Genomic DNA, 7,849 nt, shown 5'->3' on the forward strand with positions numbered 1-7,849 from the left:
TTATGCAAACAGGACACACTGAAGACAGAGGGGCACATGGCTGGCAGGTGCAGTGTCTCTGAGTAGTTGAGAGGAGAAGAGATCTAGTACCCAAGTCAAGGACTTGGCTTTGGGAGCAGAGATAGTCCAGCTATATATATGCAGGAGAAGGACAGAGTGTAATGAGTACAGGTGCTTTCAGTGGTAGGTGTGGTGGTGAGTGCCACCGTTTTCTCTGTGGATTAGGAAGCAGTGTCAAACAGATGCAGCAATCCAAATTTCCATCAACAGGTGACAGGATAAAAGAAATTTTCACTTACCTCCAGTCTTTTGCTCTGACTACTATCAAAACTCCTCCTGAGGGAGGATCCTGTGAGAACAAAGCAGAGAATGTAGGCAAGAAATGCAGCAGATGAAGTCACTTTATTGCATTCAAGGATAAATTCACGGCAAGATGCCATATCTTCTCAGTCTATTTAGCCATTCAACTTCAGAGTAAGATATTATTGTTATCACAGGGCCATGATTAGTTTATTTCAATGGAAGATGAAGTATTTGACAGAGGACAGACATTGTCAGTATATATATATGGCAGACACTTCCTGTACATTGAATGTATTAAAAATATACAACTCTGGGCAGCCCGGGTGGCTCAACGGTTTAGTGCCGTCTTCAGCCCAGGGCGAGATCCTGAAGACCCGGGATCGAGTCCCGTGTCAGGCTCCCTACATGGAGCCTGCTTCTCCCTCTGCCTGTGTCTCTGCCCCCCGCTCTGTGTCTCATGAATAAATAAATAAACTCTTTAAAAAAAATACAACTCTGAGTTTTTGACCCAAAAAAAGTATTTAAAATAGATCATCATAAGAGGGATGCCTGGGTGGCTCACAGATTGAGCATCTTGCCTTCTACTTGGGGTGTGATCCTGGTCCGGGGATCGGGTCCCACGTTGGACTCCCTGGGAGGGGCCTGCTTCTCCCTCTGCCTGTGTCTCTGCCTCTCTCTCTGTGTCTCATGAATAAATAAATAAAATCTTCAAAAAAAAGTCATTAAGATAAACATGTTGAATTGTAAATATTTTTAAAAATTTCTATATATTAGGACATTTTGACATGTATTTGACAGTATGACCTTAAAACACCTTTCTGGCTGAGGAGAGTCTGCCCCTCCCAGAGTAGCCTTCAAGCATCCCTTTCATATGCCTACCAACTACTTCTGATAGCACTTTCACATGCTAAGCCAATACAGTTGGCCCTTGGACAGCCCAGGTTTGAACTGTGCAGGTCTACTTAGACATAGAATTTTTTTTTAAAGATGATTTTATTTATTTATTCATGATAGACATAGAGAGAGAGAGAGAGAGAGAGAGAGAGAGAGGCAGAGACACAGGCAGAGGGAGAAGCAGGCTCCATGCAGGGAGCCCGACGTGGGACTCGACCCCAGGTCTCCAGGATTGCGCCCTGGGCCAAAGGCAGGCGCTAAACCGCTGAGCCACCCAGGGATCTCCCTAGACGTGGAATTTTTTCAATAAACATACTACAGTACTATAAATGTACTTTCTCTGCCTTATATTTTCCCAATAACATTTTCTTTTCTTTTTTAAAAAATATATTTTTAATTTATTTATTTGAGAGAGAGAGGTAATGATAGAGAACTTGAGCTCAGGAGGAGAGGGAGAAGTAGGTTCCCTGCCAAGCAGAGTCGGTCACAGGGGCTTGATCCCAGGGTTCCGGGATCATGACCTGAGCCAAAGGCAGATGCTTAACCAACTAAGTCACCCAGGCGCCCCTATTTTCTTTTCTCTAGCTTACTTTATTGTAAGGATACAGTATATAAAATATACAACATGCAAAATATGTGTTGACTGTTTATGTTAGCAGTAAGGCTTTCAGGCATCAGTACACTATTAGTAAAGTTTTAGGGGAGTCAAAAGGTATATGCAGATTTTAGACTGCACACAGGGTGGGAGACAGGGTGTGCTGGTGCCCCAACCCCCACATTGCTTAAGGGTAAACTGCATTTCCCTTGCCCTAAATGACTCTAGATCCCAGTACCAGGTAACTAAGGACCACCTCTATAGCTTACAGCTGACCAAAATTATTTTAAACTAGCCAATCCTAAACTGTCCTGCCTTGCCTTTTCCATGGAAAGCCCAGCAAGGGCCATGGACAATGCTCCACCTCGAGACCAATGCTGGTGCTTGCTATGTGGCCCTGCAGAGTGTGCAGTGACCTCTCTCTAGGATATGTGAGTATAATAAATTTCTTCCTTTCGGGGCACCTGGCTGGCTCAATCAGTAGAGCATGTGACTCTTGATCTCAAGAGTCCCACAATGGACATGGAGCCTACTTAAAGGAAAAAAAATTCTTCCTCTCAAGCTTCATTCTCCTCTCCTCCTGCACTGACTTTACCATTCTTTCTTGTTATTATTATTATTGAAGTATGGTTGACACAGAATGTTACATTAGTTTCAGGTATGCAACACAGTGATCCCCAAGTCTATATGTTATACTATGTTGACCACAAGTGTAGCTACCACCTGTCACCATACAGTGCTATTAAACATGCTTTTTGTCAAAACAACAGAATTTAAAAATGGGCAAAAGAATTCAACACACAGGGCAGCCCTGTTGGCGCAGCGGCTTGGCGCCGCCTGCAGCCTGGGGTGTGATCCTGGAGACCCAGGATGGAGTCCCACATCGGGCTCCCTGCATGGAGCCTGCTTCTCCCTCTCCCTGTGTCTCTGCCTCTCTCCCTCTGTGTCTATGAATAAATAAATAAATAAATCTTAAAAAAAAAAAAAAAGAATTCAACACACATTTCACTCAAGAAAATGTATGAATGACTAAAAAGCACATGAAAATAAGCAGTTGAAAAAATGTTCAACATCATTATCCATCAGAGAAATGCAAATTAAAACCATAATGGGGATCCCTGGGTGGCGCGGCGGTTTGGCGCCTGCCTTTGGCCCAGGGCGCGATCCTGGAGACCCGGGATCGAATCCCACGTCGGGCTCCCGGTGCATGGAGCCTGCTTCTCCCTCTGCCTCTCTCTCTCTCTCTCTCTCTCTCTGTGACTATCATAAATAAATAAAAAATTAAAAAAAAAAAAAAAAAAAAAAAAAAAAAAAACCATAATGAAGGGGCAGCCCGGGTGGCTCAGTGGTTTAGCACCCCCTCGGGGTGTGATCCTGGAGACTCGGGATCAAGTCCCACGCTGGGCTCCCTGCGGGGGCCTGCTTCTCCCTCTCCTGTGTCTGTGCCTCTCTCTCTCTGTGTCTCTCATGAATAAATAAATAAAATCTTAAAAAAAAAACATAATGAAGAAAAAAACCCACAATGAGATATCATCTAGCACCACTAGAATGGCTAAAATTAAAAAGAGAAACAATTAAAGTGCTGCCCCCCCCCCCCCCCCCCCCAAAAAAAGTGCTGGCCCAGGGGCACCTGGGTGGCTCAGTCAGTGAAGCGTCTCCCTTTGGCTCAGGTCCTGATCCCAGGGTCCTAGGATCAAGAGCACTAGGGACTCCCTGCTCAGTGAGGAGCCTGCTTCCCCCTCTCACTCTGCCTGCTATTCCCCTTGATTGTACTCTCATTCTCTGTCAAATAAATAAAAACAATCTTTATTTTTTTTTATTTTTTATTTTTTAATTTATTTATGATAGTCACACACAGAGAGAGAGAGAGAGAGGCAGAGACACAGGCAGAGGGAGAAGCAGGCTCCATGCACCGGGAGCCCGACGTGGGACTCGATCCCGGGTCCCCAGGATCGCACCCTGGGCCAAAGGCAGGCGCTAAACCGCTGCGCCACCCAGGGATCCCCCAAATAAAAACAATCTTAAAAAAAAAAAAAAGTGCTGCTGGGCAGCCCAGGTGGCTTAGCGGTTTAGCGCGCCGCCTTCAGCCCAAGGCGTGACCCCGGGGTCCTGGGATTGAATCCCACATCAGGTTCCCAGCATGGAGCCTCCTTCTCCCTCTGCCTGTCTCTCTGCCTCTCTCTCTCTCTGTGTCTCTCATGAATAAATAAATAAAATCTTAAAAAAATGATTTTATTTATTTATTTGAGAGAGAAAGTGAGTGAGTGAGAATGAGTGCACAGCTGGGAAAGAGGGAGAGGGAGAAGCAGACTCCCTGCTGAGCAGGGAGTCCAATGTGGGGTTCCAACCCAGGACCCTGGGACCATGACTGAGTCAAAGGTAGGTGCCCAACTGACTGAGCTACTCATGCACTCCCACATGAAGACTTTTATATGAATGTTTATAGCAGTGTTATTCATAATAGCCCAACTGGAAACAACCCAAACTTCCTTCAATGGATGGATACAAATGTGGTATATTCATTCATTGGAATACCACTCAGGAATAAAAAGGAAAAAACTACAATGCCAGGTTGGTTCAACATCTGAAAATCAGTTCATGTAATACGTTCTGTTACTAGAATGGAAAAAAATTACATGATCATCTCAACAGACAAAGAAGAAAAATTTGACAAAACCCAACACCCTTTCATGATAAAAAACACTCAACAAATTAGGAATAGAAGGGAACTTCCTCAACCTGATAAAGATCATCTATTAAAAACACACAGCTGAAGTGCTTAGGTGACTCAGTTAAGTGTCTGACTCTTGATCTTGGCTTAGGTCTTGATCTCATGGTCATGAGTTTGAGCCTCATATTGGGCTCCATGCTGGAGTGAAGCCTACTTATACAAAGAAAACAAGGGGATCCCTGGGTGGCTCAGTGGTTTAGCAACTGCCTTCTGCCCAGGGTGTGATCCTGGGGTCCCGGGATCGAGTCCCACATTGGGCTCCCTGCATGGAGCCTGCTTCTCCCTCTGCCTGTCTCTCTCTCTGTCTCTCATGAATAAATAAATAAAATCTTAAAAAAAAAAAAAAAAGTCACATGTTCTTCTGACTGAGACAGCCGGGTGCCCCAAGATCAATATTTTTAAAAATTATATTGTTATACAACTGCAATGAACAATCCATTAATAGAAGCTAAAAAACAATTATGTTAAGTGAAATGGGCCAGTCACAAAAAGACATATTTGTATGATTCCACTTATTTGAAATACCTAGACTATTCAAATTTATAGAGACAAAACAGAATAGTGGTTTCCAGGGGCTTGAGAGAGGGGGAATATAGAACTAGCATGTAATGGGTATAAAGTATCAGTTTGGGAAGTTGGAAGAAGTATGTAGATAGTGGTGATGACCAGACAACAATATAAATATACTTAGTACCAATAAAACTGTATGTATATTTAAAATGTTTAAACTGGTAAATTCTATGATATGTACATTTCACAATAAAAAGAAATAAGGAATGAAGTATTGATACATGCTACAAATTGCATAAACACTGAAAACTATTATGCTAAATGAAAAAAGTCACAAAAGTTGACATATATGGTGCATTCATATGAAAGTCTAAAGTAGGTAAATCTCTAGAGATAGATGGATTAGGGCTAGTGGAAGGGAAGGGACATGATGAATAAAAGAGAGATAGCTAAAGGGTACAGGGTTTCTTTTTGAGGTGATTAATATGTTCTAAAGTTTACTGTGGTGATAATTGAATATATATGTGAATGTAGTCAAAACCACTGAATTGTATACTTTATGTGGTACACTCTAAGTGAACTGTTTATGTGAATTAGCTCTCAATAAGTTTGTTTTATTTTATTTTTTTAAATAAGTTTGTTTTAAGAAGAGGAATGAGGGCACCTGGATGGCACAGCCAGTTAAGCATCCAATTCGTGATTTGGCTCAGTTCGTGATCTCAGGGTCATGTGATTGAGCCCTGTATCAGGCTCTGTGCTCAGGGCAGGATCTGCTTAAGATTCCCTCTCACCCTACCTCTAAAATAATAAATACATCTTTAAAAAAGAAGTAAAAGAAGAATGAACTAATACATATTACAACATTGGTGAACTTCAAAAACACATGCTAAGTGAAAGAAGCCAGACACAAAAGGCCACATATTATATGATTTCATTTATAGGAAAGGTCTTCTTTGGGAAAAAGAAGCTAATGACAGGTGGTTTGGGCAGCCCTAGTTCCTATTCCCTTCCTAGCCTTCAGACTAGCACCACTCAAGTGACCTCTCAAATGGTGACCAGGCATGAAAAAGATGTGGGTAGGATGAACACCTGGGTGTGGCAAGAAACTTGACCAGATTCAGTAATAGCCACACTTGCCCCATTGCTCTCTAGCAAATCACCTTGCTGATAACTATGGAGCAAAGTGCAAGCAGAAAGGAGAAAGTAAGCCAAGAGGGGACCCGGGAGACAGAACCTACTTCCTTGGAAGCTATTCTCTGAGAGAGCTCTTCTTTATTCCTCAGAAATGCCTCTATTGCATTTTCTTCTCTCTCAGCCCCTCTTAGGTACTCAGCTGAATCTCAATTTGCCTACTCCCACTGCCATTAACTCTGTGAGTGCCTGGTCACCCAGGCTCAGTTCTGTAAAAATACATAAAGGAAACCTCATTCAAAATAGAATAACGGGGCAGCCCTGGTGGCGCAGCGGTTTAGCGCCGCCTGCAGCCCGGGGTTTGATCCTGGGGACCCTGGATCGAGTCCCATGTTGGGCTCCCTGCGTGGAGCTTGCTTCTCCCTCTCCCTGTGCCTCTCTCTCTCTCTCTCTCTGTGTGTCTCTATGAATAAATAAATAAAATCATTAAAAAAAAAAAGGAATAACGAAGCCATGAAGGGGGAGCTCTCATGCACTACCACTCATGGAAGCTTGCACAGCTTAGTAGGAAAAAGGAAGATTTCCTCCCAGCCCAGCAATAGCAAGCTGCCCTCACCTGCAGCCACTTCCAATGCTCATTTTCCTCCAATAGATTTGTGTTCAAAACCACCCCTTCCAGCTCCTTCCTTTCCTCTTAAAAGAACACAAGGACACTCTCCTCCTCTGCTCTCTGTACTTGCCTATGGTTTGTCATCACTTGAGTGTCCTGAATTGCATTTCCTCTTGCTATTCCTGAATAAACTCATTTGCTGCTCCATAACCTCTGTTGTTTAATTTTTAAGGTGGACAGTTCGTATTAGATCTGGATATGATGAGTCTGAAGTTGGTTTTCAAAATTGTAGAATCTTCCTTTAACCATCCAGATTTTGGATAATTTGGTCATCCTTCTACTCTACGGATTGTGAATTATCTAGTGACCAATGATTTCCTCTTCTCCCTCTTTACCTCATATTCGCACCTGGCTATCACTCCACTTACCAACAACTCCCCAAAAGTAAAAGGAAGACAAATTTGTACTGTTTGCCTCATATTTTAGAAACCATGGTGTAAAATTTCTCTGGGAAACTGGTTAAAACTAAGGGGCTAAATGATACTGACTGGAGAAATGATTTGTTTCAAATGATCTATGTTCTGGGGAAAATGTAAGTTGGTTGTTTGTGACACTCAGAAATGATCCTGTCAGTGGTATGACTCCTTTGTCAAACTTCCTAATGAAAATCAGGGCATTAGAGGGCACCTGGGTGGCTCAGTTGGTTAAGCATCTGCCTTTGGCTCAGGTCATGGTTCTAGGAACCCCAGGATTGAGCCCTGCATCACAGGCTCCCTGCCGGGTGGGGAGTCCATTTCTGCCTCTCTCCTTGGCTTGTGCTCTCCCTTGCTATCTCTCTCAAATAAATAAATAAAATCTTAAAAAACAAATCTTACAAAAGAAAACTAAGGATGCCTGGGTGGCTCAGAGGTTGAGCATCTACCTTTGGCTCAGGGCATGATCCCGGGGTCCTGGGATCGAGTCCCACATCGGGCTCCCTGCATGGATAGCCTGCTTCTCCCTCTGTCTATGTCTCTGCCTCTCTCGCTCTCTCTGTTTCTCTTATGAATAAATAAAATAATAAAATCTTAATAAG

At 43.1% G+C, this 7,849-nt stretch overlaps 1 long non-coding RNA gene across 3 annotated transcripts in view; it reads right to left on the minus strand.

Annotated features, from left to right (window-relative positions):
• Positions 1 to 7,849, minus strand: part of LOC102153718 — a 47,194-nt gene that overhangs the window by 37,562 nt on the left and 1,783 nt on the right. For all 3 annotated transcript variants that reach the window (XR_005367748.1, XR_005367749.1, XR_005367747.1), the window contains exon 2: positions 300 to 349. This is a non-coding gene — a long non-coding RNA (uncharacterized LOC102153718). The remainder of the gene's footprint in view (positions 1 to 299; positions 350 to 7,849) is intronic.

The sequence above is a fragment of the Canis lupus genome, chromosome 12, assembly GCF_011100685.1.
Source record: "Canis lupus familiaris isolate Mischka breed German Shepherd chromosome 12, alternate assembly UU_Cfam_GSD_1.0, whole genome shotgun sequence".
Classification (NCBI taxonomy): domain Eukaryota; kingdom Metazoa; phylum Chordata; class Mammalia; order Carnivora; family Canidae; genus Canis; species Canis lupus.